Consider the following 8,260-nt stretch of genomic DNA (forward strand, 5'->3'; position numbering starts at 1 on the left):
TAAACGAAGCTAAACGAAGCTAAGCTAATCTAAACGAAGCTAAACGAAGCTAAGCTAAGCTAAGCGAAGCTAAACGAAGCTAAGCTAAGCTAAGCTAAGCTAAGCTAAACGAAGCTAAGCTAAGCTAAACGAAGCTAAACGAAGCTAAGCTAAGCTAAACGAAGCTAAACGAAGCTAAGCGAAGCTAAACGAAGCTAAGCTAAGCTAAACGAAGCTAAGCGAAGCTAAACGAAGCTAAGCTAAGCTAAGCTAAGCTAAGCTAAACGAAGCTAAGCTAAGCTAAACGAAGCTAAACGAAGCTAAGCTAAGCTAAACGAAGCTAAGCGAAGCTAAACGAAGCTAAGCTAAGCTAAGCTAAACGAAGCTAAGCGAAGCTAAACGAAGCTAAGCTAAGCTAAGCGAAGCTAAACGAAGCTAAACGAAGCTAAGCTAAGCTAAGCTAAGCTAAACGAAGCTAAACGAAGCTGAGCTAAGCTAAACGTAGCTAAACGAAGCTAATCGAAGCTAAGCTAAGCTAAACGAAGCTAAGCTAAGCTAAGCTAAGCTAAGCTAAACGAAGCTAAGCTAAGCTAAGCTAAGCTAAGCTAAACGAAGCTAAACGAAGCTAAGCTAAGCTAAGCTAAACGAAGCTAAACGAAGCTAAGCGAAGCTAAGCTAAGCTAAGCTAAACGAAGCTAAGCTAAGCGAAGCTAAGCTAAGCTAAGCGAAGCTAAGCAAAGCTAAGCGAAGCTAAACGAAGCTAAGCGAAGCTAAACGAAGCTAAGCGAAGCTAAACGAAGCTAAGCTAAGCTAAACGAAGCTAAGCTAAGCTAAACGAAGCTAAACGAAGCTAAACGAAGCTAAACGAAGCTAAGCTAAGCTAAACGAAGCTAAACGAAGCTAAGCTAAGCTAAACGAAGCTAAACGAAGCTAAACGAAGCTAAACGAAGCTAAGCTAATCTAAACGAAGCTAAACGAAGCTAAGCTAAGCTAAGCGAAGCTAAACGAAGCTAAGCGAAGCTAAACGAAGCTAAGCTAAGCTAAGCTAAGCTAAACGAAGCTAAACGAAGCAAAGCGAAGCTAAACGAAGCTAAGCTAAGCTAAACGAAGCTAAGCGAAGCTAAACGAAGCTAAGCTAAGCTAAGCTAAGCTAAACGAAGCTAAGCTAAGCTAAACGAAGCTAAACGAAGCTAAACGAAGCTAAGCTAAGCTAAACGAAGCTAAGCTAAGCTAAACGAAGCTAAGCTAAGCTAAGCTAAACGAAGCTAAACGAAGCTAAGTGAAGCTAAACGAAGCTAAGCTAAGCTAAACGAAGCTAAGCGAAGCTAAACGAAGCTAAGCTAAGCTAAGCTAAGCGAAGCTAAACGAAGCTAAGCTAAGCTAAGCTAAGCTAAACGAAGCTAAACGAAGCTAAGCTAAGCTAAGCTAAACGAAGCTAAGCTAAGCTAAACGAAGCTAAGCGAAGCTAAACGAAGCTAAGCTAAGCTAAGCTAAGCTAAGCTAAACGAAGCTAAGCTAAGCTAAACGAAGCTAAACGAAGCTAAGCTAAGCTAAACGAAGCTAAGCTAAGCTAAACGAAGCTAAACGAAGCTAAACGAAGCTAAGCTAAGCTAAGCTAAACGAAGCTAAACGAAGCTAAGTGAAGCTAAACGAAGCTAAGCTAAGCTAAACGAAGCTAAACGAAGCTAAACGAAGCTAAGCGAAGCTAAACGAAGCTAAGCTAAGCTAAACGAAGCTAAACGAAGCTAAGCTAAACGAAGCTAAACGAAGCTAAGTGAAGCTAAACGAAGCTAAGCTAAGCTAAACGAAGCTAAACGAAGCTAAGCGAAGCTAAACGAAGCTAAGCTAAGCTAAACGAAGCTAAACGAAGCTAAGCTAAGCTAAACGAAGCTAAACGAAGCTAAGCTAATCTAAACGAAGCTAAACGAAGCTAAACGAAGCTAAGCTAAGCTAAGCGAAGCTAAACGAAGCTAAGCGAAGCTAAACGAAGCTAAGGTAAGCTAAACGAAGCTAAGCTAAGCTAAACGAAGCTAAACGAAGCTAAGCTAAGCTAAACGAAGCTAAACGAAGCTAAGCGAAGCTAAACGAAGCTAAGCTAAGCTAAACGAAGCTAAACGAAGCTAAGCGAAGCTAAACGAAGCTAAGCTAAGCTAAACGAAGCTAAACGAAGCTAAGCGAAGCTAAACGAAGCTAAGCTAAGCTAAGCTAAGCTAAGCTAAGCTAAGCTAAACGAAGCTAAGCTAAGCTAAACGAAGCTAAACGAAGCTAAGCTAAGCTAAACGAAGCTAAGCGAAGCTAAACGAAGCTAAGCTAAGCTAAGCTAAACGAAGCTAAGCGAAGCTAAACGAAGCTAAGCTAAGCTAAGCGAAGCTAAACGAAGCTAAACGAAGCTAAGCTAAGCTAAGCTAAGCTAAGCTAAACGAAGCTAAACGAAGCTGAGCTAAGCTAAACGTAGCTAAACGAAGCTAATCGAAGCTAAGCTAAGCTAAACGAAGCTAAGCTAAGCTAAGCTAAACGAAGCTAAGCTAAGCTAAGCTAAGCTAAGCTAAACGAAGCTAAGCTAAGCTAAGCTAAACGAAGCTAAACGAAGCTAAGCTAAGCTAAACGAAGCTAAACGAAGCTAAGCTAAGCTAAGCTAAGCTAAACGAAGCTAAGCTAAGCTAAGCTAAGCTAAGCTAAGCTAAACGAAGCTAAGCTAAGCTAAGCTAAGCCAAGCTAAACGAAGCTAAGCTAAGCTAAGCTAAGCTAAACGAAGCTAAACGAAGCTTAACGAAGCTAAGCGAAGCAAAGTTAAGCTAAGCTAAACGAAGCTAAGCTAAGCTAAGCTAAACGAAGCTAAGCTAAGGTAAACGAAGCTAAGCTAAGCTAAGCGAAGCTAAGCGAAGGTAAACGAAGCTAAGCTTAGCTAAACGAAGCTAAACGAAGCTAAACGAAGCTAAGCTAAGCTAAGCTAAGCTAAGCTAAGCTAAGCTAAACGAAGCTAAGCTAAGCTAAACGAAGCTAAACGAAGCTAAGCTAAGCTAAACGAAGCTAAGCTAAGCTAAACGAAGCTAAACGAAGCTAAACGAAGCTAAGCTAATCTAAACGAAGCTAAACGAAGCTAAGCTAAGCTAAGCGAAGCTAAACGAAGCTAAGCGAAGTTAAACGAAGCTAAGCTAAGCTAAGCTAAGCTAAACGAAGCTAAACGAAGCAAAGCGAAGCTAAACGAAGCTAAGCTAAGCTAAACGAAGCTAAACGAAGCTAAACGAAGCTAAGCGAAGCTAAACGAAGCTAAGCTAAGCTAAGCTAAGCTAAGCTAAACGAAGCTAAGCTAAGCTAAACGAAGCTAAACGAAGCTAAGCTAAGCTAAACGAAGCTAAGCTAAGCTAAACGAATCTAAGCTAAGCTAAGCTAAACGAAGCTAAACGAAGCTAAACGAAGCTAAGTGAAGCTAAACGAAGCTAAGCTAAGCTAAACGAAGCTAAACGAAGCTAAGCTAAGCTAAACGAAGCTAAGCGAAGCTAAACGAAGCTAAGCTAAGCTAAGCTAAGCGAAGCTAAACGAAGCTAAGCTAAGCTAAACGAAGCTAAACGAAGCTAAACGAAGCTAAGCTAAGCTAAGCTAAGCTAAACGAAGCTAAACGAAGCTAAGCTAAGCTAAGCTAAGCTAAGCGAAGCTAAACGAAGCTAAGCTAAGCTAAACGAAGCTAAGCGAAGCTAAACGAAGCTAAGCTAAGCTAAGCTAAACGAAGCTAAGCGAAGCTAAACGAAGCTAAGCTAAGCTAAGCGAAGCTAAACGAAGCTAAACGAAGCTAAACGAAGCTAAGCTAAGCTAAGCTAAGCTAAACGAAGCTAAACGAAGCTGAGCTAAGCTAAACGTAGCTAAACGAAGCTAATCGAAGCTAAGCTAAGCTAAACGAAGCTAAGCTAAGCTAAGCTAAGCTAAGCTAAACGAAGCTAAGCTAAGCTAAGCTAAGCTAAGCTAAACGAAGCTAAACGAAGCTAAGCTAAGCTAAGCTAAGCTAAGCTAAGCTAAACGAAGCTAAACGAAGCTAAGCGAAGCTAAGCTAAGCTAAGCTAAACGAAGCTAAGCTAAGCGAAGCTAAGCTAAGCTAAGCGAAGCTAAGCTAAGCTAAGCGAAGCTAAACGAAGCTAAGCGAAGCTAAACGAAGCTAAGCGAAGCTAAACGAAGCTAAGCTAAGCTAAACGAAGCTAAGCTAAGCTAAACGAAGCTAAACGAAGCTAAACGAAGCTAAACGAAGCTAAGCTAAGCTAAACGAAGCTAAACGAAGCTAAGCTAAGCTAAACGAAGCTAAACGAAGCTAAACGAAGCTAAGCTAATCTAAACGAAGCTAAACGAAGCTAAGCTAAGCTAAGCGAAGCTAAACGAAGCTAAGCGAAGCTAAACGAAGCTAAGCTAAGCTAAGCTAAGCTAAACGAAGCTAAACGAAGCAAAGCGAAGCTAAACGAAGCTAAGCTAAGCTAAACGAAGCTAAGCGAAGCTAAACGAAGCTAAGCTAAGCTAAGCTAAGCTAAACGAAGCTAAGCTAAGCTAAACGAAGCTAAACGAAGCTAAACGAAGCTAAGCTAAGCTAAACGAAGCTAAGCTAAGCTAAACGAAGCTAAGCTAAGCTAAGCTAAACGAAGCTAAACGAAGCTAAGTGAAGCTAAACGAAGCTAAGCTAAGCTAAACGAAGCTAAGCGAAGCTAAACGAAGCTAAGCTAAGCTAAGCTAAGCGAAGCTAAACGAAGCTAAGCTAAGCTAAGCTAAGCTAAGCTAAGCTAAGCTAAACGAAGCTAAACGAAGCTAAGCTAAGCTAAGCTAAACGAAGCTAAGCTAAGCTAAGCGAAGCTAAGCGAAGGTAAACGAAGCTAAGCTAAGCTAAGCTAAGCTAAGCTAAACGAAGCTAAACGAAGCTAAGCTAAGCTAAGCTAAGCTAAGCTAAACGAAGCTAAGCTAAGCTAAGCTAAGCTAAACGAAGCTAAACGAAGCTAAGCTAAGCTAAGCTAAACGAAGCTAAACGAAGCTAAGTGAAGTTAAACGAAGCTAAGCTAAGCTAAGCGAAGCTAAACGAAGCTAAGCTAAGCTAAACGAAGCTAAACGAAGCTAAACGAAGCTAAGCTAAGCTAAGCTAAGCTAAACGAAGCTAAACGAAGCTAAGCTAAGCTAAGCTAAGCTAAGCGAAGCTAAACGAAGCTAAGCTAAGCTAAACGAAGCTAAGCGAAGCTAAACGAAGCTAAGCTAAGCTAAGCTAAACGAAGCTAAGCGAAGCTAAACGAAGCTAAGCTAAGCTAAGCGAAGCTAAACGAAGCTAAACGAAGCTAAACGAAGCTAAGCTAAGCTAAGCTAAGCTAAACGAAGCTAAACGAAGCTGAGCTAAGCTAAACGTAGCTAAACGAAGCTAATCGAAGCTAAGCTAAGCTAAACGAAGCTAAGCTAAGCTAAGCTAAGCTAAGCTAAACGAAGCTAAGCTAAGCTAAGCTAAGCTAAGCTAAACGAAGCTAAACGAAGCTAAGCTAAGCTAAGCTAAGCTAAGCTAAGCTAAACGAAGCTAAACGAAGCTAAGCGAAGCTAAGCTAAGCTAAGCTAAACGAAGCTAAGCTAAGCGAAGCTAAGCTAAGCTAAGCGAAGCTAAGCTAAGCTAAGCGAAGCTAAACGAAGCTAAGCGAAGCTAAACGAAGCTAAGCGAAGCTAAACGAAGCTAAGCTAAGCTAAACGAAGCTAAGCTAAGCTAAACGAAGCTAAACGAAGCTAAACGAAGCTAAACGAAGCTAAGCTAAGCTAAACGAAGCTAAACGAAGCTAAGCTAAGCTAAACGAAGCTAAACGAAGCTAAACGAAGCTAAGCTAATCTAAACGAAGCTAAACGAAGCTAAGCTAAGCTAAGCGAAGCTAAACGAAGCTAAGCGAAGCTAAACGAAGCTAAGCTAAGCTAAGCTAAGCTAAACGAAGCTAAACGAAGCAAAGCGAAGCTAAACGAAGCTAAGCTAAGCTAAACGAAGCTAAGCGAAGCTAAACGAAGCTAAGCTAAGCTAAGCTAAGCTAAACGAAGCTAAGCTAAGCTAAACGAAGCTAAACGAAGCTAAACGAAGCTAAGCTAAGCTAAACGAAGCTAAGCTAAGCTAAACGAAGCTAAGCTAAGCTAAGCTAAACGAAGCTAAACGAAGCTAAGTGAAGCTAAACGAAGCTAAGCTAAGCTAAACGAAGCTAAGCGAAGCTAAACGAAGCTAAGCTAAGCTAAGCTAAGCGAAGCTAAACGAAGCTAAGCTAAGCTAAGCTAAGCTAAGCTAAGCTAAGCTAAACGAAGCTAAACGAAGCTAAGCTAAGCTAAGCTAAACGAAGCTAAGCTAAGCTAAGCGAAGCTAAGCGAAGGTAAACGAAGCTAAGCTAAGCTAAGCTAAGCTAAGCTAAACGAAGCTAAACGAAGCTAAGCTAAGCTAAGCTAAGCTAAGCTAAACGAAGCTAAGCTAAGCTAAGCTAAGCTAAACGAAGCTAAACGAAGCTAAGCTAAGCTAAGCTAAACGAAGCTAAACGAAGCTAAGTGAAGTTAAACGAAGCTAAGCTAAGCTAAACGAAGCTAAACGAAGCTAAACGAAGCTAAGCGAAGCTAAACGAAGCTAAGCTAAGCTAAACGAAGCTAAACGAAGCTAAGCTAAACGAAGCTAAACGAAGCTAAGTGAAGCTAAACGAAGCTAAGCTAAGCTAAACGAAGCTAAACGAAGCTAAGCGAAGCTAAACGAAGCTAAGCTAAGCTAAACGAAGCTAAACGAAGCTAAGCTAAGCTAAACGAAGCTAAACGAAGCTAAGCTAATCTAAACGAAGCTAAACGAAGCTAAACGAAGCTAAGCTAAGCTAAGCGAAGCTAAACGAAGCTAAGCGAAGCTAAACGAAGCTAAGGTAAGCTAAACGAAGCTAAGCTAAGCTAAACGAAGCTAAACGAAGCTAAGCTAAGCTAAACGAAGCTAAACGAAGCTAAGCGAAGCTAAACGAAGCTAAGCTAAGCTAAACGAAGCTAAACGAAGCTAAGCGAAGCTAAACGAAGCTAAGCTAAGCTAAACGAAGCTAAACGAAGCTAAGCGAAGCTAAACGAAGCTAAGCTAAGCTAAGCTAAGCTAAGCTAAGCTAAGCTAAACGAAGCTAAGCTAAGCTAAACGAAGCTAAACGAAGCTAAGCTAAGCTAAACGAAGCTAAGCGAAGCTAAACGAAGCTAAGCTAAGCTAAGCTAAACGAAGCTAAGCGAAGCTAAACGAAGCTAAGCTAAGCTAAGCGAAGCTAAACGAAGCTAAACGAAGCTAAGCTAAGCTAAGCTAAGCTAAGCTAAACGAAGCTAAACGAAGCTGAGCTAAGCTAAACGTAGCTAAACGAAGCTAATCGAAGCTAAGCTAAGCTAAACGAAGCTAAGCTAAGCTAAGCTAAACGAAGCTAAGCTAAGCTAAGCTAAGCTAAGCTAAACGAAGCTAAGCTAAGCTAAGCTAAGCTAATCGAAGCTAAGCTAAGCTAAGCTAAGCTAAACGAAGCTAAACGAAGCAAAGCGAAGCTAAACGAAGCTAAGCTAAGCTAAACGAAGCTAAACGAAGCTAAACGAAGCTAAACGAAGCTAAGCTAAGCTAAGCTAAACGAAGCTAAACGAAGCTAAGCGAAGCTAAGCTTGGCTAAGCTAAACGAAGCTAAGCTAAGCGAAGCTAAGCTAAGCTAAGCGAAGCTAAACGAAGCTAAGCGAAGGTAAACGAAGCTAAGCTTAGCTAAACGAAGCTAAACGAAGCTAAGCTAAGCTAAGCTAAGCTAAGCTAAACGAAGCTAAGCTAAGCTAAACGAAGCTAAACGAAGCTAAGCTAAGCTAAACGAAGCTAAACGAAGCTAAACGAAGCTAAGCTAATCTAAACGAAGCTAAACGAAGCTAAGCTAAGCTAAGCGAAGTTAAACGAAGCTAAGCTAAGCTAAGCTAAGCTAAACGAAGCTAAACGAAGCAAAGCGAAGCTAAACGAAGCTAAGCTAAGCTAAACGAAGCTATACGAAGCTAAGCGAAGCTAAACGAAGCTAAGCTAAGCTAAGCTAAGCTAAGCTAAGCTAAGCTAAACGAAGCTAAGCTAAGCTAAACGAAGCTAAACGAAGCTAAGCTAAGCTAAACGAAGCTAAGCTAAGCTAAACGAATCTAAGCTAAGCTAAGCTAAACGAAGCTAAACGAAGCTAAGTGAAGCTAAACGAAGCTAAGCTAAGCTAAACGAAGCTAAACGAAGCTAAGCGAAGCTAAACGAAGCTAAGCTAAGCTAAACGAAGCTAAACGAAGCTAAGCGAAGCTAAGC

The sequence above is a fragment of the Phalangium opilio genome, unplaced genomic scaffold (assembly GCF_054372755.1).
Source record: "Phalangium opilio isolate 3A_F unplaced genomic scaffold, DU_Popi_V2 ptg000024l_1, whole genome shotgun sequence".
In the NCBI taxonomy this organism is placed as follows: Eukaryota; Metazoa; Arthropoda; class Arachnida; order Opiliones; family Phalangiidae; genus Phalangium; species Phalangium opilio.